The sequence below is a fragment of the Malaclemys terrapin genome, chromosome 1 (assembly GCF_027887155.1).
Source record: "Malaclemys terrapin pileata isolate rMalTer1 chromosome 1, rMalTer1.hap1, whole genome shotgun sequence".
NCBI lineage: Eukaryota > Metazoa > Chordata > Testudines > Emydidae > Malaclemys > Malaclemys terrapin.
Window position 1 is genome coordinate 257,280,823 of NC_071505.1, and position 25,376 is coordinate 257,306,198.

At 39.6% G+C, this 25,376-nt stretch overlaps 1 pseudogene; it reads left to right on the plus strand.

Moving 5' to 3' along the window:
• LOC128838791 (SCAN domain-containing protein 3-like) overlaps nt 1–23,996 on the plus strand; it is a 94,899-nt pseudogene extending 70,903 nt beyond the window's left edge.
• The last annotated feature ends 1,380 nt before the right edge of the window (nt 23,997–25,376 follow it).

Below are 25,376 nucleotides of genomic sequence, written 5' to 3' on the forward strand. Positions count from 1 at the left end.
AATATCCCAAGTAGAATTCATGTTATGGAATACTTCTGAGAAATTTGAAATAATTCTTTTTGAAAGCCTCCAGGAATCCCAGTTTGAATATAGAAGAAATGCCAGGAAGAATATATTCTATCTGTCACTCTCTCATGAGAAAAGTGTTAGCTGAAGTGATTGGTCACTGAAAATAAAAAGATGAAGGTAATGTTTTAGCTGTCTCAAATTATCACATATTTGACAGAGGCAGAGTTTTGACTCACCACACTAACCAGCTTTGAGTCCTGTTTCTTTTCTAGCACCTTTCTACATTAATTTCAGTTATAATGTGCTTCAGGCTAAGTGTCAAATATGTCTAATGGACATATGTTTCTTGTCAACATGCTTCTTTGGATCTCAATCAAGAGTTTAAAGTAGCCTGTAATGCAGGCTGTCCCTTTAAGAAAGTCAGGGACCAGCCTACCTCTGACAGGCTCCTGTAAGGAAGAAGAAGCCAACTTAATAGACCTAGAAGCAATTAAATCTCTAGGCAATTGATTGTCAGCTAATTAGTTAGATGTAGGATTACCAGGGCTCAGCTGGGGTGATTTCACTTCCTCAGCCTTGTGTTCCCCTGACATCAAGCGGCTGGACCTTCTACCACTTGTTGAGGATGAGCAACCCTGCTGGGCCAGCCTGTATTCGACCTTGGTCCCATGACCTACTGGGGATATCACTGGTGACTCTTCCATGGAGCCCTGAGCGAGGGTGTTCATTTGGTTCAGTTTACCCCCACCCCTGACACCTGCCCATTTTGCATCATGAGGGAGGTCCTGGCGCACATCTATCTGGAGTGTGAGGGGTTGCGGCTCCTTTTCCTGCTCCTCCAGAATCTTCTCCTAAGGTGCTGGCTTCACTTTTCCCTTAACCTCCTGATCTACGCATACCCTGTCCTGGCGTGGCCATCTATAACATCAGGAGAAGGATGCTGGACAAGGAGGTGCTCTGCAACTGTGGGGCCTATTTCCGTTCCTCCTTTTGACCATACATCCAGACATGGGTCATGTTTGCTGGTCCCTAGACACCTTTGAAGAGCCGTGGTTGTGGTATGGGATTCTCTGCTCGATGTCTGCCTGCAGTTCCCTGCTTATAGCCTATGACCTCACTCCTGTTCCTGTTTTATTATTAGTTGTCCCCCAAAATCTTTTGGACCCCGGTTTAGTCACTCCTTCCCTTAGGCTGGGAGAGGAGCTTGCCCGCCCATCTCCTGGAACTCAGTAGGTAGGATGCTTTCTATAGACAGGATGCTCCTGAGAAGAGGAGCTCCCGTGAGATCTGAGCAGGAGAACTCACCACAGCTGAAACATGTGCTCTGAGGGACAGGGACCTCATAAAGAGAGCCAGGAAACCCAGCCTGCCAGGAACCACATCCTGCCCCAGAGAAGAGCTGCTACTGACAGATCTCTGCAGACTCCTGGCTCCAGAGAAGAATTCTTCCTAGGTAGTGACAAGAGACCTGATCCCAGTGAAGGGACCCAAGCCAAGAGAAATGCGCTGAAAGGACATGGTGGAGCCACGTGGGAGTAGAAGAAACTAAGACTGACTCTGTCTCTCAGCTAAGATGATTAAATGAAGGCTTACTTGTATTTTTATATGGTCTTTAGTTAATAAACTAGTCCTTATGTAAAGCTTTGGTGAACGTATTGATGCCATTAGTGGAAACTGAGGCAGGGAGCACCTACAGTCCCACATTTGGCTGGAAGGGGGGGTGCTTTAAGGCATAGCCATTAAAAATATAGTCTCAAAATTTTAGCATTTGAACAAATACACCTTTGTTTATTTCAAAGACTCAGGCTTTTCCTTCTAGTCTCTGATCCCAAGTATTAATGTTTCTTTATATTCACAACCAACTGCATGCCTTCTCTGTCTCTAACTCTTTAGAGAATCTTAGCATTCATTAGCCCTAGGATCTTGAATGTACAACAACTTTGTCAGTAAGTGACCAGAATCCATTGTAGCACACATATATTGAAAGGCACATACTTATCATTATCTCTCTTCCACTCTCTCAAAACATCATTGTTAGGTTCCTTAAACTCAAATTACACTTTTACCCATTGTCTCCTATCATCCCATCTCAGAATACAAATAACTGCCACTCAGTCTGAAGAATCAGGACCCAGGAGTGAGGTCTGAAAGCAAAGCTCAATGAAGCTGCAACAGTAACCTGTTCTCCCAGTGCTTGGCTGAAGACTAATTAAACACTAAATTCACTTACAAATTGTGTTTAAAAAATAAACAAAAATGGGATAGGGAGGGGATTACATTGAACAGTCACATCTATCAGTATTCACTTATTTCAGAAGTATCTAGATTTTGGTATTTCTCTTTGCCTCAAAATAAACAAACAAAAATACATTTTTCAACTCTCCTGTAGAAAAAACCTTTGTACTGCTTTCTTTCAAGATTTGGATGCATTGTTAATGCACAACTATTGAAATGTGAATTAATGAGTAAATGGGTCAGATTAATACTATGCAAAAAAGGAACCAACAAGCATATGTCTAACATTAATATTATTACTTTATGAAACTATGTATAATATAGCTCCCACCTCCTCCTCTTTCTCATGGAAAAAAAAAAATCTACAGCTTCCAGTATCTCTTTTATATATCACAGGACAGATTACTTCATTTTCTGCCAAAAACTGACATCTCTTCCTTCCATCTGCCAAGGATTAGGGAATTACATCTAAACCAAAATAAAATCTCCTCTTATACATTTTAAAATTCAAGTACTTTAAACATCTGTAGTTTTTGCCTAAATAGAGCTAATATTCTTAATTATTGCAAATTCAGACAAATCTTTCAAAGGATACAGCCAGGGGTACAAGTGGAAATGCTAAATCCCATCATAAAATAGAGATATATACTCTACCTGTAATTATTGTGACGGATCATATGCTTGCAAGAGTCACTGGTGCCTATAGATCGCTGATTAATAAGTAGCCCCCGTGATTAAGGAAATCGCTGTTATAAGTCTGGAATTTGTTTTAAATAAAAAGAACACATTTAAAAGCCAAAAAGACCCTTTCTGCACAGGAGTTATGTAGGGTTTGGGAATTTCCATGAGTTCTCACTCATATAGCTTTCATTTCATCACTGCCTTGCAGACCAAATTTTATCCCCACTACCATCAGATATTTGGGGAATTAATCCAAAGATCTCCCTGGATCTTCAGAGATCAAGCAGGCCCAGATTTTAAAGGTATTTAGGTACCTAAAGAGAAGATAGGCACTTAATTTGATTTTTTTTAAAGCAAATTAGGCACCTAACTCCTTTTGAAATCAACCTAACCTGCTAAGAAGCTTTTTAAAAATCCCATTAAAGCACCTATCTGCATCTTTAGGCACCTAAATTCCTTTGAAAATCTGGCCCTCGCTGATCTTTGCATTTGTCGGACATTTTTAGTAGTCTAATAAAAGGAAGGTAAAAAACAGCATAGTTCTTCTAGCAAAGTTGTGCAATATATACAAGAGGAAAAAATACCTTCCTGAAATTTGTAAGCCATCAGGTGATATTATGATACGAGGTCAGACTACCCATGTAACATTCTTTTGCCTGCATAGCTGAAAATTATGGATGATCATAAATTTATCCAGTCCTTTTTAAAATCCAGCATTAGTACAGGGTTTTCCTCAGTGACCTCCTTCAGCAGTGAATTCCACAGGTCAACTGTGTATGGTATCATCATCATCATCAATTTTAAAATCAAACCAGTTAATGCATTATATCAAATATATTTCTAACATTCTTTTAAATGAACTGAGTTTCATATTTATGGAAGCTACATACTTAGCTTTAACCCTCTTTATCACCCTCCTCTGGACTTTCTAATCTCAACTAGGTCTTTCTTGATGTAAGGCAATCAAAACTTAACAATTACTCTAAGTAAGAATTTACATGTCTACTCTGAAGGCTCTATTATATATATATTTTTAGTTTATGATGTTTGATTGTCATTATCTCAATTGTTTATATTGATGTGGACAAGTCGTGACACACAAAGTAACATGGTAAATAATGGCTGCAATTTTATTAATATAAATATAACCTCGCAAAAAACAAATATCCTGGCAGTAACTGGTTGATGACATTTATATGGCCTTCCCTAAGACGTTATATTAATGGGTGTAGTCTTGTCTTCTGCCCTGTTCAAAGGATTTAGCCATGCCATAATCTTCTGTTCATCTTCTCCATGTCTGAGAATTGAGGGCCCACCAAAGGGGTCATTAACTGTCAATGAAATTGAGGTTCTACCCCCACCATATCATAAGCAAGATGTAGCCTTAACTTCTTCCATTCCTGTCCTCTGGTTTGGGGCAGCTGTATTGTCCCCTGTCATCTAAATCCCCATATTCAACTACTAGCTCTGTAAGGCTCCAATTGCTTTGGAGAATGCCAAAACAACAACAACCAATCAACCAACCAACTAAACAAACAAATGACCCAGGTCAATCTACAGTGAAGGAAGTTCTTTCCCAACTTCATAATAGTGAAATTACTTCAGAGATTACAGGACACCCAGCCATATAACAAAGCAGTTACACCTATTTCACTAACATTCCAACCATGGGTGAAAGTAACTTAAAGGACTTACTGGTACGCTGGAGTCCTGAGCAGGCGGGCGGGGCCCCAACCGGAAGGGGCGGGTCTCAACCGGAAGAGGCAGGGCCTTTAAACTCCCGGTCCCTTTAAATTGAGATTTAAAGGGCCTGGGGCTCTGACTGCGGTAGCAGCAGCTGGGAGCCCCGGGCCCTTTAAATCACCACTGGAGCCCCATGGTAGCGGTAGCTACAGAGGCGGCTGGGAGCCCCGGGAGTCGGGCAGCAGTTTAAAGGGCCCGGGGCTCCAGACACTTTAAATCGCCAGCATGGGGAAGCTGGCCCCTGCTGGTACAGTCGGCGGTGTACCGGCTCTTGCTGGTATGACGTACCAGACTGTACCGGCTTACTTTCAGCTTTGACTCCAACTGACTAAAATAGGCATTAGATCAGGTTTGCAAGTTTGTGGAAAGGCTGAAGAGGGAACAGCCTCTGTTTCTGAGGCTGAGGAAGACAGAGAACATTACACACAAGTCAAAATCTCAAATCAGGATGAGGATAAAGCAACAGGAACAGTCCTAGGTCCTGATTTCCATTTACACTGAAGTCTTTTTCAATTCTTCTAACACTGCAAAGGGGCCATAAACAGAGCATAAGTTACATCTACACCCTTTTTAAGGCTCCTATATAGCATTTTGTGGCATTAGTGTTAACGAGAATCAAACCCTTTATCTTTGCAATCTTTCTCTATATGGGAGTCTTTCCATGCTGCTAATCATTTTCATCACCTGTCTCTGGATAATTAATGAATGAAAAATAGAAGGAAAAGGGCCCTGGTTTTCATGCTTAGAATATATTTTGCAGTGCCTTTTTGATAATAATTTATTGAAGCATTTATTAAAATATGCAGATGTTCTTATCTGTCTCATCCTCAACCTTGAGAGGTCACTTTCTTTTGGTTCTCAAGATATTACAGGAAAAGTCTTAACACTGTAACAGAATAACTGAGTTGGCTGGACCAACTGGTGTTCTGTGGTGTACATACAGGCTATGTGACTATTGCAAGGAGTGTGATTCCCAGCTCACATAGACATACTTGTGCTAGCTCTCATCTAAGCTACATGCTAAAAATAGTAGTGGAGCCACAGTACCATGGGCAGCATCAGCAATGGCGCTATGGTAGCTGCCCCACGTACATATGTTCCTGAACACCATGGGTAAATACTTGGCGCTACTAGTATGTTCCACTGCTGCTGTTGCCCATGCTAAAGTGGCTACACTACTATTTTTAGCATGCTAGCTGAAATACGAGCTAGCAAAGAGTATGTCTTCATAGACTGGGAATAACATACCTAGCGTGTAGTGTAAACTTAGCCTCAGGCAGGTTCCAGAAGTTGTGGAGGGCTCTTCCTATATGGAAATGAGCGCTAGGCCAGGAAGTAATTCTGATAAGAGTTCTGGGATGTTGTCTGTATGTGTGATAGGGAATTTATAAATTACAGCAAGAACAGCTGTGAAGCTCCACCTTCAAGTTATAAACATACATGAATTTTTATTTCAATGCATGCTGTCATTATTTCAGGAACTGTGGCATCCTGTGCTAGCTCAAAAAAAGTAGTCTATAAGGTCACAAAACCACACTATTTTTTTTCTACAGAATGTATTATAGTTTTAAACAAGACCTCAGCTAAGCTCCCACCATCTGGTTAGACATTAACAAAGTTGTTTAACTAGTCACAACACATACAATCTCTGAATGTGTGTGAGCAGTCTGTACATTGATGGGTCTTTGTCTACACTGCATCTGAAGCTACGAGCACCCAGAATATTGTACAGCACTTGAGTGCCAACCACATAATTTTAAATGACTTATAACACAAATATGCATATGTACATATATACAGAGATATTTTCTTTTTACATTGAAGAAACATTTATCTTTTCCTTCAGAGCAAATCTGGCAATTTTGTAGGCCAATACAGTTTTCCAAGTGGGAATATATGTGGTGCTAATATGGCCTTATAATGAAAGCTAGCTGCAACTGCAGCTATGGAAGGACTTGCTTCTCTACAATGAATAAGGAAATGACAAAATCCTTAGTGCTATAATATTTATGAATTTTCCACTATAATGGAGCAATTTCTATACATTAACTGGTATTCCTAGAAACATATCACATTCATATTGTTATGGCTGATGTCACCAGTTTGCGCAGTTATACATTCTTTTCCAAGCTCTTTTCCTTAGCATGCAAGCAAGTTTTAATTTGTGGGAAGACATTCTATGGTGGTATTAGTAAGATTTTTGTTATAGGAGTAGCTTGGGAAGAGGGGAAGCTATCCTTGTAGCCGGTGAGCTTTCTCTCTGACCTGGGCGCTAATTAAAGTCCATTCTTGAGCTAGTTGCTCACTGGAAAGCAAGCACTGGTGTTGAGTTGAGAATTGTGGAAGAAGAAACTGTCTGCAATATGTCCGACCATCTCATTTTAGGACTGATTGATAGATATATAGTGAGATAGAGCTAGAGATAGATGATATATGTATATATATAAATATAATGAAATGAGAGATGGTCAGACATATTGCAGACAGTCCCTTCTTCCACAATTCTCAGCTCAACACCAGTGCCTGCTTTCCAGTGTGCAACTAGCTCAAGAATGGACTTTAATTAGAGCCAAAGGCAGGTGACTCTTACATCAAAAATATTGCATAATCCCAAGCTCACACCACTGTATATATAAAGTATTTAGATATACTCAGACCTCATGTAACTGACCTGTAAGGCACCATTATCTGCTACTGCTCAGCAACACTGGTGTCAGAAGAAGAGGCAGCAATATGTATTATTTCGGGATGTGTGTATTACAATAAGAGACAAAGCACAGTACTGTATAATTGCTCTCTGGAAGTGAGAATTAACATATTGTATCAAAAATGGTCTGAAGTTTCATGCTCTTCAAATCAGAAGGAAGTTTGGTTCAGAACTTTTAATTGTAACTTAATTCAGAGAGTATGTATTGCTCTAGAGACTAGCGCTACTATAGTAATTCTAATGACAAGTATTGGCACCTTCAGACCTTTCAGAGATCATTTTCTCATGTGTGTTTTTTTCTTGAACAAATTAACCCATTTTAGCAATGTGTCTGTGAAACAGGTATTATTTCTAAAATGATGAAGTGTATTTTTACAATTACTTCTCTCTGTATCATTATGGATGATTAAGGCTTTCATGGAGGTTATGGAAGTCACAGATTCCATGACTTTCTGGGACATCTGTGACTTCTGCAGTTGCAAGTGTGGCTGACCTCAGGGCCTCCCGAGCAGCTGGGGTGACCCCAGGGCCAGCCACACTGGCCGCTGCTCCAGTGGCCATTGGAGCCAGCTGCCTGATTCAATAACAATTAAATTCAAGTCAATTTAATTCAATTCAGCCACCTCCCTCCCCCGCCAGAGGAACAGGAGCGAGGCCCCAGGCCACCCACCCCTCACCCACCAGAGCAGCAGCAGTGGCTAAGATTTATTTAGAGGTATTTATAATACAAGTCATGGACAGGTCACAGGGTGTGAATTTTTGTTTATTGCCCGTGACCTGTCCATGACTTTTTCTAAAAATACCTGTGACTAAATCATAACCTTATGGATTATTTATCACTTACTCAGGTCCTAATCCTGAGGTTATGTCTTACCCCAGTCAAGTCAAGTTCATTTTGGGGTCTAAATCTGAAATTCAAATTATGGCTGTGGCTACGGAAATTGCAAGAAAGCAAATAGGGCCTGAGCCAAATCCCACTGAACCAATAGAAATGCTCCCATTGGAGTTTTGTGTTCAATGGCCTTTGGCTCAGGTCGGCCCATAGGGCTGTGTTGGGCAGAAGTTGAGAATATACATGTGGAAACAAAATTCTCAGATTTACTGGCATGTTAGGACAAAATTTCAATAACTGTACAATTATCCAGTTTGTTCATAAAAAGTATAAAAAAGCACAGTTGCTATTTTATTATTGGTTCATTCTTATTCCAGACAAAATAATGAGATGCGGAATACAATAATATCAGTGTGTAGTCCTCATGTAAATGGGATTATATGCAGGATCCACACTAATGGATACCAATACAGGATGAGGGCCTAAACTGATCATTCGTTTCAACACTTTCTCCTTTGCCACTTCATTCTTTGTCAATGCCTCAGACTTATTGTCCACACAGAGTAGCGTGGGTATGGTGATGCAGAGCTGAGTCATATCAGCCAGGACTACTGGGAAATAAATATAACATAGATACCGTGTACAATAGCTGTTTTATTTTGTTTTTACTGTTTTATAATTTGCATTTAAGTGCATAATGTGTTGGTGAGTAACACTTTGGTTCATACAGTAAGAAAGTTTATGATTTAGGCTGACTCTTCATTCTTAACCCAATCTCTATCGGACTGAGATTTCTTCCAGATATGTTTACAAGTGCCTTACAAGAACCTTATTTTTCAGGTTTCTTGTTAACTGCCATGTAGTATTGTTAAAGTACATTATTCCTTTTTAAAAAAAAATGCTGCTTTGCCTATGTTTATATTATATTTATTTTTCTAATCTCTATTTTTTGTTGGTTTATTATATTTCAATTACATAATACTTCCCTCCCCACACACACACACCAAATTTGGTGGATGGGTAAGTAGAGGGGGAAAGAGGGCACCTATATATTATTGTATTGTAGATCTTACAAGCCCTAGGCAAGGACCATGATCCCATTATGTGGGAGCTGTACAAACAATTCCTATTATTCCTCTTCATTATTCCTTACCTTGTAGCTGTTGTTGAATTATTACCTCTTTTTTTTATCTGATGCTATTTTTATTTTAAATATCTATTCAATAATCTTAATTCCACCTGCTCTAGATTTGTCAATACCCATCTAATGTCATGTAATGTGTCTTATCTCACTGCTGCTATAATAATGATTCTTCTGGGAAGATACACTAAAATACTATTTCTTTTTACAATTTATACTAACCGATGGGGTGGACTAAGACTAATGTGTCTGAGAATTAAAAGGAAAGCATGGATTGCATTTAGACTACTATATGAATGTCAAATTGTGTGGGAGTAGATATTGGTAGGCGTATTTGGATATTTGACTGAGCTCAGACAGTAGTCATTTGCCAACAGTGAAAGCTACATAAAGCAAAAAATAATATCTTGATCATTACAATGCAAGTTTTATACAACATTGAGAAACAACTTAATTCTGACAATTATACAGTACACTGTGCATGGTACAATATGTTCTTGTTCAGGATTTTTTGTCCTGCCTTTTTCTTTCTTTTTCTTTTCAGAATAGCTAAATAAATTGCAATGTGGGCTTGATTCTGCACCATTCACCTCAATGGGAGTTTTTCCATTAACTTAGCTGGAAAGAGGATCAAGCCCTTTCAAAAGAACAACTCAAGAGAAGTCATCTCAATTACAAGTCATAGATGCTTGCTGACTCTCTGCCTTTTTTGGGATCACCCCATTCTTTATCCAGGCAGTCTGGAGAGTAGCCAATGTGCCACAAGGCTGTTTTTATCTTTGTTAGAATACAGTCTAAAATATATATTTATTTGAGCATAAGCTTTTGTGGGTAAAAAAAAACATTTCTTCAGATGCATATGCCCAAATAAATCTGTTAGTCTTTAAGGTGCCACCAGACTCCTTGTTGTTTTTGTGGATAGAGACTAACACGGCTACCACCTAATACTTAAAAATATATTGGCTACCTAGTGTAATGACTGTCATCTCGTGACTGTCATTGGGCAAGGGACAAGGGACCATCAGAATTAAAGCATTAACCAGCATGGCTGGAGCCAAAGTATTAAATCCACTAGCTGAAAGCCAGAACACACTCACACCCTCCTTGGAGCAGCACAAAGGGGGACACAAAACACGCTGAACAGTGGGCTAGAAGTTTTATTTATTAATAGTAAAAGAAACACTTATCTTTGTAAAATGAACCAAAATTAAAGCAAGGGGTCTGCTGCTCCTACACAAACAAACAAACAAAATAAAAAATTAGTGTTTTTAACTTAAACCATAATTGCATTTATAACATTGTCCCCTCCAAGCACTTCCCTAGCTAATATAATTAATTAAATTACTTGTCTTTCACAGTTTAGGCCCTTACTCAGAGGCTTCCTCCTCTGGTGGGGCCATGACTCAGCACTTTCTCCCCATTGGTCAGCACAATTAGTCATGCATGAAGGAAGAACGTTCTGTATACTCTCAAAAGGTGGTATCGAATCCACAGTAGTACATGCCGCCTTGGAATCCCTTTGAGTAATTCTTGATGATTCAGACTGGAGACACTAAGTACTCCATGTCCCTCCACACCCACTGCTGTGCTTCTAATAGTGCATAGGGCAGAATTTAGCCCTTAGCGTATCTGTGTCTTGTCCTACCATTCTACCATTTCTCTCACCTTCTATTTGTGGGACTCAATCCTTGGTACAAAATTTGAGACTAAAGCTATGACGTCAGATAATGTACAGCAATGACAATAATTATTGATGTATAATAAGCAAAATCAGATGTTCCTTGAAATTTGACACACGCCTAGAGCTAAAACAATACAGTTATACTGTATTTTGCAAACATTCATTTGTACTAATATGTACTAATTTATAATTTACCATAGATTTTTGACTGGATGTTCTAGAGATAAGAGCACTGGACCAAGAGTCAGGAGACTGGATTCAGTTCCAAACTTAAGCATGGGCATCTTGTGTGATCTTTGGTTTAAGGTCTACTTAATTTATCCTGTCCCTCAGATCTCTTTGTGAAGTGGGGATACTTTACAGGTGTGTTGTGAAGTTGAAATTCCATAAATTATCATAAGGGACTTAGATGCTACAGTGATGTGATCCAGACAGATAAATAGACAGGCAAGCAAAATTAGTTCTTACTATAATATTTTTGAAAAGAGGGCTACACCAGTTCAAAGTACTTAAACCTATATTGATGGGTTGTTTATATTTTCTGTGCTGGTTTATAGTTATTTCTGCTAGAGAAAGTTGACTCTTGTGTTAAAAACTATAGCTGCCAAAAAGACACTGACCTTTCATATAATAACAATAGACCTGAAGACCTCTATCTTGAACCTCAGATGATACAATGATAAGTAATTACATTTGGATGAAATCCCCTGTCAAGAGGCAGAGCAAATGAAGCCTCTGCCATGCCCTGGGCATGATTAAGCAAGCAGTTTCAGTGCAGGAGAGTAATTGCCATTCTACACAGAGAATGTGTAAACTGTGTGGATAAGAAATTCTTAGATCATCCAACATGATGGAGGTCAGAAGAGCAATCTTTAGCACTTTTCCACAGTTTCCACAGTTTGTTCTGCATTACTGACAACAGACAAGTGTTCCAGTTTCAGCTGCTCCTGTACCCTTTCATTCCCTGCACTGTGATTACATAACCTGTCACAGCGGCCCTGCATCTGACATAGTACATACAACAGATCAGATGCAGAGGAGGCACGGCATGTTTTCAATTTTGCTGTCAGAATAGCATAAGGGAAAAGGATTCGTGCTCAGACAGCAAGCAATTTTCATGTTATTTGTGCTTTCTTCAAATTATTCCATGTGGCTATGAAAGTGTTGCCAATGGGACCATTATGCCTACTCAGCCAAATAAGCCAGTTTAAAAGAGGAGCTTGATGGTAACCCTTTTTTAAAGGATGACGCTTTTTTAGCATTTTTTTTTATTATACTTTGACTTTAATGTGTTGGTAGTTACAGTTGCCTTCAGCAAGTGCAGCCAAACAGATCTCATTGGAACTAGCATAAATACCGTTCTATGAATTGGTTGTCTGTGGTACAAGTCAGTCAATATGCTTTCTTCTAACTAAGCAACTCACATTCACTATGTGTTTGGCCTTAACTAGCTTCGGGCAAGTGAACCAGAGCCTACTCTTAAATTTAGATTCATTAGCAGTGTAAAATATACTACTGTTGTGCCACTGAGCTTTAAATTGAAGGAATGGATTGGGGACAGGGGGATTTTTTATGTATCTAATGTCCCAAATCCTGCGCTCCCTTTGGAGGTGCCTTGCATGTATTAGAACTGATAGTTCTTCTGAACAGGGCACTCAGAAATTTGGGAAGGGGTGGGTATAGACTCACACAGTGGCTCTTTGAAGACAGGACATGGACAGACACACAAAGCTGCTGGATCCACCACTATACAAGTCAACTGGTTATTAACTCCCTAGACAACTGCTGAGGCTACTGCTGTACTGAGGCAGAAACAGTGCTTGTGGAGTGGCTCTGGTCACACTCAATGGTTTGGCATGAAGGAGCATTCTTCTCCCACTGCAGAATTTCCAAATGCCCAGTCAGCAATTTGAAATAGTTTTTGCATCATTAGAACTACATAACAACAATGAAACCATGTTTTGTTTTGTTTGTATTCCAAACTCAGGATAGCACAATGGATTAGTTTCTTGAAATTGTTTCTTTGTGATGTTCCTGTGTATTTTAAACTGGGGGAGGGATAACTCAGTGGTTTGAGCATTGGCCTGATAAACCCATGGTTGTGAGTTCAGTCCTTGAGGGGGCCACTTAGGGATCAGAGGCAAAATCAGTACTTGGTCCTGCTAGAGAAGGCAGGGGGCTGAACTCAATGACCTTTCAGGGTCCCTTCCAATTCTATGAGATAGGTATATCCCCACTTTTAAAAAATCTATTACACTACATCATTATAAAATCAAATAATAACATCATGGGCCTACCTTATAAAAATCCTATTACAGGATCCTAAGGATGTACAATGTTTCACTAGAGGTGTTAGCACAAACTGCACCATCCCAGGAGTAGCCCTGTTGGGCCGGGGAGGAACTGTAACCCACTGACACAACTCTGAGTTACAATTCCTCCCTTGCCAACTTCCTAGGAGTCGGAGGAGGGTAATAAATACTACTAACACATACCACCAGTAAATTACAATCACACTGTTCACTATCCATCAACCTGTTCCAGGGAGGGAGTAAATTAGCAAGTAGTCTCTCTTCCTCTTATATGTCTGCAAGAAAGGTCTGGTTAACCTGTGTAAGGTTACATAAGAGGTTTTTACTCCTATTAATGTTAACAGTGAGTGGAAAAATATTGTCCTTGTTAGTGTTCTTTTTTAGCACCCTCTTGTCCAAGAATAATATCATAGGGGCATATCAATATTTAGGATTATGCTAATTTTCTCTATAGTATTTTTCAGACTACTTAATATTTAACATTCCTAGAAATTTTGTCAGTAATTTTCTGTACCATGTATATATGGGATACTTTCCCTCTATGGTTTTACATTTGTAAAATCTTGATATCTTAATTGTCTTGGTAAAAAGACCTACATTCTTCCTATATATCAACAGAGTTGAGGATGTAAGGAGCAGCTGCAGAACATTTTTTTTTTAACCTAGGAGAAGATTTTCAAAAGTGACCAGGGATCCTGGGAGCCTCAATGTTTAGATACCAAATTTGAGACACCTTAAAAGAATCTGATATTCAGAAAGTGATAAGCACCCAGCCTCTGGTAACACTGCTCTACAGCCAAAATGCTTCTGAAATAAATGTAGTCAAACTTTACTAATTCTGGGTCACTGAGAACGAAAATGATGCTTAAAATTGTTGATTGGCTCTAGTTTCCAAGATATGCTATTGGGTCAGTATATACGACCCTTGACTTGGGAATGGCGGAGGATAAGTGAGTTATAAAGGGAAGGGATCTCAATTTAAACCAGAAATGACTAAAATACATCTTTGACTGGATCTATGAATAAATCTATGACTGGGTTTGGACAGTACTTGCTTTTTAGGCAAAACAATGAATGATGCAATCTGAAGCCGGTATTGCGTCATACATGATATGAATTGCATCATGGTATTCCTAGAAGTCATGGATGATGCAATCATAACGAAGCTTACATCACTCTGCTGAACAAATTGCCCTATATCAGCTCTAAAAATCATACAGAGTCATGCTCTCTTATTTGTCAGTGTTTGATTTTGCAAAGGGACACATTTCTGTTTAGCCAAAGTGAGCAGAGATGCCTCATACTTGTGTGAACAGTGCAGATAACTTCTGCTATGTTTGTGGTGAAGTGACTTTTGCATCACAAAAGCGCAGTATAACCACTATGGTTACGAAAGCCTATCACCTTTATTTTGGCTGCAAAATTGGAGATCAGGATAAGAGGTGGGCCCCACACATATGCTGCAACACTTGTGTAACAAATCTTCGTCAGTGGTTGAAAAGGAAAAGGAAATCTATGCCTTTTGCAGTGCCAATGATTTGGAGAGAGCCAACAGATCATGCCAGCAATTGTTACTTCTGCATGGTGCCTCCAGTTGGGAAAGGTGTGTCAAAGAAGAAAAAGTGGACTGTGCATTATCCAAACATTCCATCAGCTATACGCCCAGTACCCCATGGAGAAGGACTGCTGGTTCCTGATGCACCAGAATCATTCTCACTTGAGTCAGACGAGGAAGAGGAAGAGGATGAAACTTCTGGTCTGAACCATCAATGTCATAGGACCCACATTTTTTCCCATCCTCCTCCTCTGAACCGCACCTCATAACACAAGGTGAACTGAATGACCTTGTCAGGGATTTGGAACTACCCAAGAGTAAGGCAGAGCTGTTGGGCTCCAGACCAGTGAATCCTTCAAGATTGTCTCAGTTGGCCACCAAAACATTGAGGCAATCAGAATTACTAATTACTTTTGAAAATCTGAGTCTCAAAGGGATTGACAGTAGAAGCTCTCAATATAACCTGCCTGGTCCCTCCTTTCTTAGACTCTGATCCTGGGGGGACAGAAATAGTTACACAGAGCCCCACTGAGGCCAATAGGATTCTGCATGGGCAGAGCATTCCTTCTGCAAGCTACCAAATATAGGATTGGGATGTTAACAATTCACACACTAGATTTTGATTCATTTTCAACCGAAGAAAAAAGATTTAGACCATCAAAAAATCTTAAGCTTTATAAAACTCTTAGTAGTATTTTCTTGAGCTAGAATTCCAGCTGGATATAATCAGAGTGTGTATCATCAATTAGATCTGCTTTGTTGTCAGGTCCTAACTGACCACTGAAAGGACTCCCTCAAAGGCTTCCCTCATCAGTACAGTCTATTTGTAGCACAGCTGTTGGATTTATAGATCTAGTTAAGGCTGGTGGACTTCTATAGTTCGAGAAGTTGAAATAGACTGTTTTGTTTGGTTCTGCTGCCTGATTAAAGAAAACTGAATTGAAACTCCTTTTATTTAGAAAGAGAAGGACAGAGAGCAATTTCAAACATGTGCTCTCCAATATAATAGAAATTAATCCCTATAATCACTAGAGAGAAAAGAATGTATTGATTATTCAATAAAAACATTGAAATACATATTATTTGAATATAGGCATTTTAATACGAAAATTAAATTTCCAGATTTGTAATCTAAGCAATAAATATTAGAATGTAACTGGATTGTTACTTATGAGATAATTAGTATTTTTGGACATGCATTATTTACACTTTTAGCAGAATCGTGAAGATTTATTTTCATAGATTTATTTTTGCTATGGATATTTAATTTTAAAGGGTAATTATTTTTGAGCACTCATATGCAAGATATATACATCACAATAAGAAACACGGCAGACCTCACAATCCAAGGCTCCAGGCCTGCAAAGACTTAAGCATGTGCATTGATTTATCCACATTAGTAGCCACATTCACTCTTTTGGAACTACTGATATAAGCAAAGTTACACCTGTGTTTAAATGTGTGCAGAATCAGAGCTTTAAAAAGAATGACACAGGAGGAGAAGATCATTTGAAAAAAAAAAAGAAAGACAGGGACAGATTGGCGGTAGCATCTTATGTCTACTTAAAAAAGGTGTACAGGGGGGTCTTGAAAGATCTGTGCTATGTTCTTGACTCAATTGTTGACCTGCTGTTTGACTTTGAGCAAGTCACTTCTCCTGTTTCTTCTCTTATTCTTTGTGTATACAGCTGTGCATAGTATAAGCCAGGGTTTGGCAACCTTTGGCATGCAGTCTGCCAGGGTAAGCCCCCTGGTGGGCGGGGCTGGTTTGTTTACCTGCTGCATCCACAGGTTCGGCCAATCGCGGCTCCCACTGGCCACGGTTTGCCGTCCAAAGCCAATGGGGCTGAGGGAAGTGGCACGGGCCAAAGGATGTGCTGGCTGCCGCTTCCTGCTGCCCCCATTTGCCTAGAGTGGTGAACTGCGGCCAATGGGAGCCACGATCGGCCGAACCTGTGTATGTGGCAGGTAAACAAACTGGGTGCTTACCCTGGCAGGCCATGTGCCAAAGGTTGACGATCCCTGGTGTAAGCTTTTCAGGGCAGAGAACATCTGTTATGTGTTTATACAGTGCCATACACAGTGGGGTCTTAATCTGAATTGGACCCAGTAGGTGCTACAGTCACACACAATATAAACAATAGTAATGTATAATCTACTTCTTGATTGTTTCTTTTTATCATCACTCTTCCTTTCATTTTACTACTGTAGGTTAAACAGAAACAAAGGGATTGATTTCAGCATTGGACATGACTGAGCTGTTAACAGCAGAAGATTCATATGAGGCCTCTTAGCCATCATGCTGACAGTTTATGTAAAACCAGAGAGATTTCACAAGAAAGGTTATTTCACCAACCTTCCTCACTCTTTTGCTGCTGTTCTCCCTTTAGATTGTGCTGCTGACATTATAACTTAGATTGGTTTGTGCAGTAAGACAGCAAAATTCATCTTGTTTTTTTATCTGTGCTTTTTGATAATTAAAGCCCCAACATTCCTATCATCTTTGGTTTTTCCCTCTCTTTCCATTCTGAAAGGGCATAAACTAGTGATGGGCAAATCATTTGAGTAAAAGGAAGACTCATCTCAAATACCTAGCCCCCTTTCAGATTTGTTTTACTTTAGATCCTCCTTGATAGAAAAATGCTATATTAAAATAGTAAATACATATATTATATTTGTGCATAGCCTGCTAATACAAAGAGTGCCATCTATTGGCATATGGGAATATCTATTACTTTGTGTATCATGGGCCTTGTCATCCACATCTGGGATAGGTGATGAAAAAAAGATCAGTGGGTACTCCACAGCATTTCTTCCTTTACCCATTCCCAGGGATATCTCTCCATGGACATGTGGCAGGAGATTAGGATTCATGTGTTCAGAGAGACAGGTCACTGTGTGAAATATCATTCTCACCCTCTCCCACTTCCCTGAGATAAAGATATGCCAAGTGTGACACAGGGCCAGAAAGGGTTACACAACTAGCAGGCTAATGACCCAGATTCAACCTTTAGAGACATATCAGTAGATAAGGTTGTGTTTTTTTGTGTATTTATATATATATTGTTAGAGGTTGACAATGTAACCAAATAGTTCCTGTCTATTGCTCTATTTAAATATTAACATTTAAATGAACTGTAAATGTAGTGATAGCATGGCCTTAATTGCCCTTTGAAATTTGTGTTAAATCACCTGCAAAGGGTGGGATATAGGCAACTGTTTTATGTTAATCCATGTAGCTAATTAGCAGTGATGCTTAGGAAATAGGAGGTCTATTTCAAAGTTTGGATAATTGCCTATTGTTCACCCAAGGACTGCATTCTGTCAGGAGGCTATCATAGCCCACCAATAATCTCTATAAAAAACGTTTGGGGCCTGATCCTTTCATCTCAAATCTGCTTATGCTTTATCAGGGGAAGCTTGAGGCACAAAATTGAAATCTCCAGTTCCATTCCAGATCACCCTGATATTGGATTTTGAACAGTGGACTGAGCCTATGGATTAATTCTGAAAGAACTCTTTGCAACTGTAAAGCCCACCATCTCTACTATGAAATTGGCCAAATAACTCTATCCATCTCTGTATGTATTATGATCATTTAATCAATACTCTCTCTTTTCTTTTTTAATATATTTTAGTTTATTTAATAAGATTTGGTGGTAAGTGTTTATTTGGGTAAGATCTGAAATATTTGTTAACATGGAGGGCAATGTGTCCGATCCTTTGGGATTGGTAGAACTTTTTATATGATGAACAAGACTTTCAGTAATCCTCATCACATTTGAGTTGGATGTATGGGAGGATGCTTTAAGAGAATTGTGTTTTTGGCTTCTCTGTAACCAGTAAGGTATTGTGGAAGCTATTTTGTTGCTGGTTTGGTAAATCTAAGTATTGTAATAACTACCATTTTGGGGGATTGTCTGTCCCATTCTTTTCAGTTTGCCCTAATTGAGCAATCTCAGCATGGTCCCCTGGTATCATCACGTAAACTAATGCTATCCACTCTCTCGTTGAACAACTCCCTCCAGAAGAGTGAAAACTCCTTTGAGGTTGTTTTGGAGCCAGTGGGGAGGCATTGGAAGCATTGCTCATAAAGAAGTCATTCTGCCTGGAATGCCAGGCAGCAATGTGGAGACAACAGGCTTGCAAGTGGTTGTTATGTGCCTTACAAGTGAGATCTCTATTGATCAAGGGACATCCAAAGGTTCTGAGGACTTCAAACTCCTGCTTCCCCATTTACCCTGGCCTAATAGGGAAATTTATAGAAAACTGCAAACAATAATCCATGGAGTCTCCTGTCCCCTGAGTAAGTTCTTCCCATTTAAGAGATAACTTAACCTTGTGATTAGGTTCAAAATGATATTATAACATTGAATAAGGCTTCCTGAACAATATACTTAACAGTGCCAGAAGGAAATTAATTTTTACTATAGATAACTGGAAGTATTTAGTCATATCAGCAAAGACAAGGAGCAACATGTCAATCCTTACAGCAATGCAAATGAATGAACATTTGAGTTACTTGCAGTAACATGAATAGACATAATGCAGTCTGTGGCTCACAACTGAGAATACAAAATTCATGACAAACTGCTGCAAAATAGGACAGACAGACCCCAAAACTGGTGGTTATTCTCCCATAAGACACACCAAACCAGCAACAAAAGTAAACTTCTGTTTTACCACACTGACTAACAAGAAGTCAGAAAAGCAGTCTCCTTAGGCATTCCAGTTCTCTATCCAACACTCAGACACTAGACATAAAGATGAGTGGTTATTTAAAATCAATTTAATCAAACAAAGGGTTCTTCTGATCCCAAAGTACCTAGCCAAAGACCTAGGTCAATATACAACTCAGATCTTACCCAATAATCATGCTGTTTCCAATCCTTTACAATCTAAAATCTAAAGGTTTATTTATAAAAAGAAATAAAGAAAGGTGAGAGTTAAAATTGGCTAAAGGAATCGAATACATACAGTAATTGCAAAGGTCTTGGATCAGGCTTGTCACAGTGATGGAATAAACTGCTGGCTTGTTAAGTCTCTGGTTGCTTCCAAATCATTGGAAGGTCCTCAGTCCCTTGGTTAGAATGCTCCCCTTAGTATAAGTTCATAGTCCAGAGGTTTGAGCAGGAAAGAGGCCAAGTGGAGATGGTTCCAGGGCCCTTTATAGCTTCTCTCAAGTGAAGGGAAACCCATTGTTCTCACTGTGGTTAATTACAGGTAGCAAGATGGTATTTGGGGTCACATGGGCAAGTGACATGTCCATGCGTGATTTTGCTTAGTCACAACAGAAGCTATTACCTATACTCCAGATGGAATGTGCACAGGCAAGTCCATTAAGTGCAGATAGGCATCTCCCATGGTCCGTTATGAGTTAAGTGTTCCTTGATGAGCTATTTAACTTGAATAAACCCTTCAAGATGTGCAGGCTAAATACCTTGTGGGTGCTACCCAGGAGAAAACATATTTGAAATACAGGTATAATGCTAATATTCATAACTTCAAATACAAAAATAATACATGCATACAAATAGCAGAATCATATTCAGCAAATCATAACCTTTCCATAGACACCTTACTTGACATTCTTTGTATAAGATTTGTTGCAATTATATAAAAGTGGTAGCAACAATGATCTACATCAGTGCTACTCAAAGTGGTGGTCCGTGGACCGGTGATGGTCCGCGAGACATTGGCTGCCAGTCTGCGGCGAGTATCCAGGAAAGAAAGAGAGAAATAATAGTATCATTTAAAAATCGCACCGGAATTCCACCAAGAATAATGATCAGTCGATAAAAGTTGACAATATTAAATAATATTATGTTTTCAGAAGCACATATTATAATGATAATTATGCCATAGTGCTACAGCATGTTTTGCATGAGACATGCGAGCGCGTGCTTACCCCACTCCTTCACATGTAAAGACCCCGCCCCACCGGCATTTACCATCGAGAAGTTGAATAGATAGCGTCATACGGATCTCTGCGTGTTTGTCATTTGGGACCCCGTCCGAACCCACTGATCTGAGAATGTAAGTACTAATAATATTATAAATTGTAATAATTATTTTCTATCCTATCCTGCAGTATCCCTTACGAAGTAGATAGAGACAATTGAGCACCACACACCTATAGCCAAATAGATAGTCCTCGTAAGAGCAGGATTTTATAATTGTACTAATTGTACTTATAAGAATTGATGTAAACTTTGATTTCATTCTGCCAGACACCCTTTTTGAATAATAGAAAGGAATGACTGTCTGAGACTGGGATCCTGTTTCCAATATGAATTACAAGTAGGATCTGTTATAAAGTTTAGTTAGTAAGAGACAGGATTTTGTATTGTGTCTATGATAAATACATTAGAGAAATGTTGAGGGCCTGAAGCCCCAATGTGAATTGTTTTAGTTATAAGATTTAGCAAGGCTTGATTTACAATGTATTTTGCTGAATATAAAATACTGCTGTCTGTATACCATTGAAGGTTTCTGTGAGAGACTGTGTGAATGAGGAATGAATACATCAGGAAAAGATAAGGTGTAAAAGCCATCACAAATGTCCAGATGGTCAAGAAAAAGTGATAGGCTTAGAAAGACCAGGAGACAATCAGAAAACATCCATTATATCAGATGCTAAACATGTTAGCAGCATTGACGACCTCAGAGATGAGGCAGGCACCCCGGAAGGCGAGACAACAAATAGGAGATAACGATGGGAAGCCCAACAATAACCATCAAATGATAACAGTAGAAAACCCCAAGATTAACACCACTTACGGACTAATGATTACAGGCTGACATTGCAAAATGCATGGACTCAAATGGGAATTTACAACTATAAAGCTGGGGTGTTTTGCCATGGAACTCTGGGTTCAGTCCTGCAAAGCCTCGGAGCATCAGATCGCGACCGACAGAGCCCAGCTCCTCACTCATGCTCAATCTAACTGGCCATTAGATTGACTCAAGCTACAACAGACTGGTAACTATAAACATGAACTGGCAGGACTGTGTGAGTGTGAGTGTGTGTGTGTGTGAGAGAGAGACTGTTCCCCTGAAAAGATCCCGTGTGCTTTGTATGAGCATAACCTCCTCGCTTCCTCCATATCCATATTTTGTTTCATACACGCTCTCATTGTTTTTACTTATAGCCTTCCCCTCTTCTAGAATCAAACCTACGTGTTTCTGCCAGGAAGTTCTCGAAATTCCTCACTTTCTCACTCCATATCTTTCAGGCAGGTAAATCTTATTTTTGACGTTCATTATTCATTCTTTCCATATGTTCAAACCATCTTAACTTTCCAATTATAATCCTGTTTGCAATTTAATTTTAAAATTTATATTATCTTCTTATCCTAATATTACTTACTGTATTAATCAATGTTCTCCCACACATATTTCTCAATAAAAGCATTCCCGCTACCTTGATTCGGCTTTCATCCTAATATCATAAATTAAGTATATACCCAGGGAAATGGAATTTATATTAATTATTTTTATGCCTAATTTACAGATGGCAAAGTGAGGCCCAATCAACATATTTATCAAGCAGAGACATCCGGTTGCTGAACACGCAAATAATTCTGAATCAGATGATGGCAATGTAAATGAAACTGAAGTATTGTCAACAAAAAGAATTCGTACTAGCTTTACTCGGAAATATGACTCCTCATACATTCAGTTCGGTTTTGTAGCCACGAATGATGGTGGAGTGCCAAAACCGCAGTGCATTATTTGTGGCGATGTGTTGGCTAATGACGCAATGAAGCCGTCAAAGCTCAAGAGGCATTTAAATACAAAAGATAATGAAATTAGTTCAAAGCCGAAAGAGTTCTTCGAAAGAAAGCATGTTGATTTAAAAGGCCATCAGAAACAGATCTTTGAAGTGTCACACATAAATACTTGTGCTTTGCGAGCTTCTTATAAAGTAGCACTTCATGTTGCTAAGGCTAAAAAGCCATACACAATCGGTGAGACACTAGTGATAGGCTGTATTAAAGATGTCTGGGCGAGCCGGCGGCAAAGAAAGTGTCTCAGGTGCCACTTTCGAATGACACTATAGCTCGATGAAGTCACGATCTGGCTCTGAATATGGAAGATCAGCTCATAGGGCAGATTAAATTAGCAAAGTACGTTTCTTTTCACCTTGATGAATGTACAGACGTTACTAATACGGCAATTCTGATGGTGAATGCGCGCTTTGATATGAGAGTGATTTGAAGGAAGAGTTTTTGTTTTCTGCTTCACTACCAACAAAAACAACAAGTTCTGAAGTGTTCAAGATTGTGAGCAACTACATCATTAACAAACGTGGTATGGATTTCAAGTTTTGTGTAGGTGTATGTTCTGATGGCGCTGCTGCAATGACAGGATGGCATTCTGGAGCAGTTACCCAAATTAAGGCACTTGCACCCGAATGCAAGTCAACGCACTGCTTCCTTCACCGAGAAACTCTTGCAACAAAAAAAAGTCAACAGAACTAAACAGTGTGCTCAGCGAGGTTGTAAAAATTGTGAACCATGTAAAGGCGAATGCTTTAAGTTCGAGACTATTCACTGCATTATGTGATGATATGGGAGCTGATCATAAACAGTTCCTATTGCATGCCGATGTACATTGGTTATCGAGGGGAAAAGTCCTGTCAAGAGTATTTGAGCTCCGAAACGAGCTTGCCAAGTTTCTTCAGGACAAAAAAACAAATTAGTCACAATTGTTCCGAGATGTGGATTGGATAGCCAAGCTGGCTTATTTGGCTGATATCTTTGCCATCTTTAATGATCTCAACACCTCCATGCAGGGAAGGATGACTTCATGTCTTAGAATGGCAGACAAGATCGACGGACAGAAACGAAAGCTAAAAGCATGGAAGAGTTGAATGTCAAGAGATTGTTATGACATGTTTCACAACTTAGCGACAATCATCGCCGATGCAGGCGAAGACCTTGATGTTACATCTCTACGAAACGTCATCAGTGAACATTTGACAAATTTGGCAGAACGTTTTGAGTTTTAATTTCCAGCAGCCAATCAAAATGAAACTGAACTCACAGAGCACTATGCAAAAAGACTTTGTCAGTTAGCCCCAACATATGAATTTTAGCTGTATGTGTTCCACATTAACAGTAAAAGACAATATACTTTGCTTTGGTGTACTTTGCTTCGTATTTGGAATTCAAACATTCTACTGATATTCCTGCCACTGAGAACAGACATCAGGAAAATAAAGCTTCAAGAATTATTAGAGCCATTAAAAAGAGTGTGAGGTGTGCAATACACTCTATGTTTAGGCAAAACCGGCACAGACTAAGGCAAACAACGAAATAAACAAAAAGCCCAAAAAAACAAACACAACTCCCGAGCCCACAATACTTACTCCTATTATCTCCCCGGTTAGCCCTTCCCTCATCCCCCCTCCCAATCACAGTGATTTGCTAATATGGAATAATGACAATATGTCTATTGTTCAAGAAAGCATGGGTTCTGCATGCTACCACATGAGGTTATAGCCCCAGTAAGTCAGGACTGGAGAACCCACTTGGCGTGTGGAGGCTATGTTTCTCTTGACCACCTGTTAGAGTCTTAAAATCAGCCTTGCTCCTTCAACTCTGTATGCTTTTATCTTTGCTCAGTCTTTCACACTATGGATTTTCCATGGATTTCTTTCCCCATCATTACCTCTAAGCTTGTTTTACTTCCATTATCTCTTAAGCAGAATACAGAACCAGTTACTAATATTAGTATTCATTGTCATAGAATCATAGAATATCAGGGTTGGAAGGTACCTCAGGAGGTCATCTAGTCCAACCGCCTGTTCAAAGCAGGACCAATCCCCAGCTAAATCATCCCAGCCAAGGCTTTGTCAAGCCTGGCCTTAAAAACATCTAAGGAAGGAGATTCCACCACCTCCCTAGATAACCCATTCCAGTGCTTCACCACCCTCCTAGTGAAAAAGTTTTTCCTAATATCCAACCTAAACCTCCCCCACTGCAACTTGAGACCATTATTCCTTGTTCTGTCATCTGCCACCACTGAGAACAGCCTAGCTCCATCCTCTTTGGAACCCCCCTTCAGGTAGTTGAAAGCAGCTATCAAATCCCCCTTCATTCTTCTCTTCTGCAGACTAAATAATCCCCATTCCCTCAGCCTCTCCTCATAAGTCATGTGCCCCAGCCCCCTAATCATGTTTGTTGCCCTCTGCTGGATTCTTTCCAATTTTTCCATATCCTTCTTGTAGTGTGAGGCCCAAAACTGGACACAGTACTCCAGATGAGACCTCACCAATGCCAAATAGAGGGGAATGATCACGTCCCTCGATATGCTGGCAATGCCCCTACTTATACAGCCCAAAATGCCGTTGGCCTTCTTGGCAACAAGGGCATGCTGCTGACTCATATCCAGCTTCTCATCCACTGTAATCCCCAGGTCCTTTTCTGCAGAGCTGCTGCTTAGCCAGTCGGTTCCCAGCCTGTAGCGGTGCATG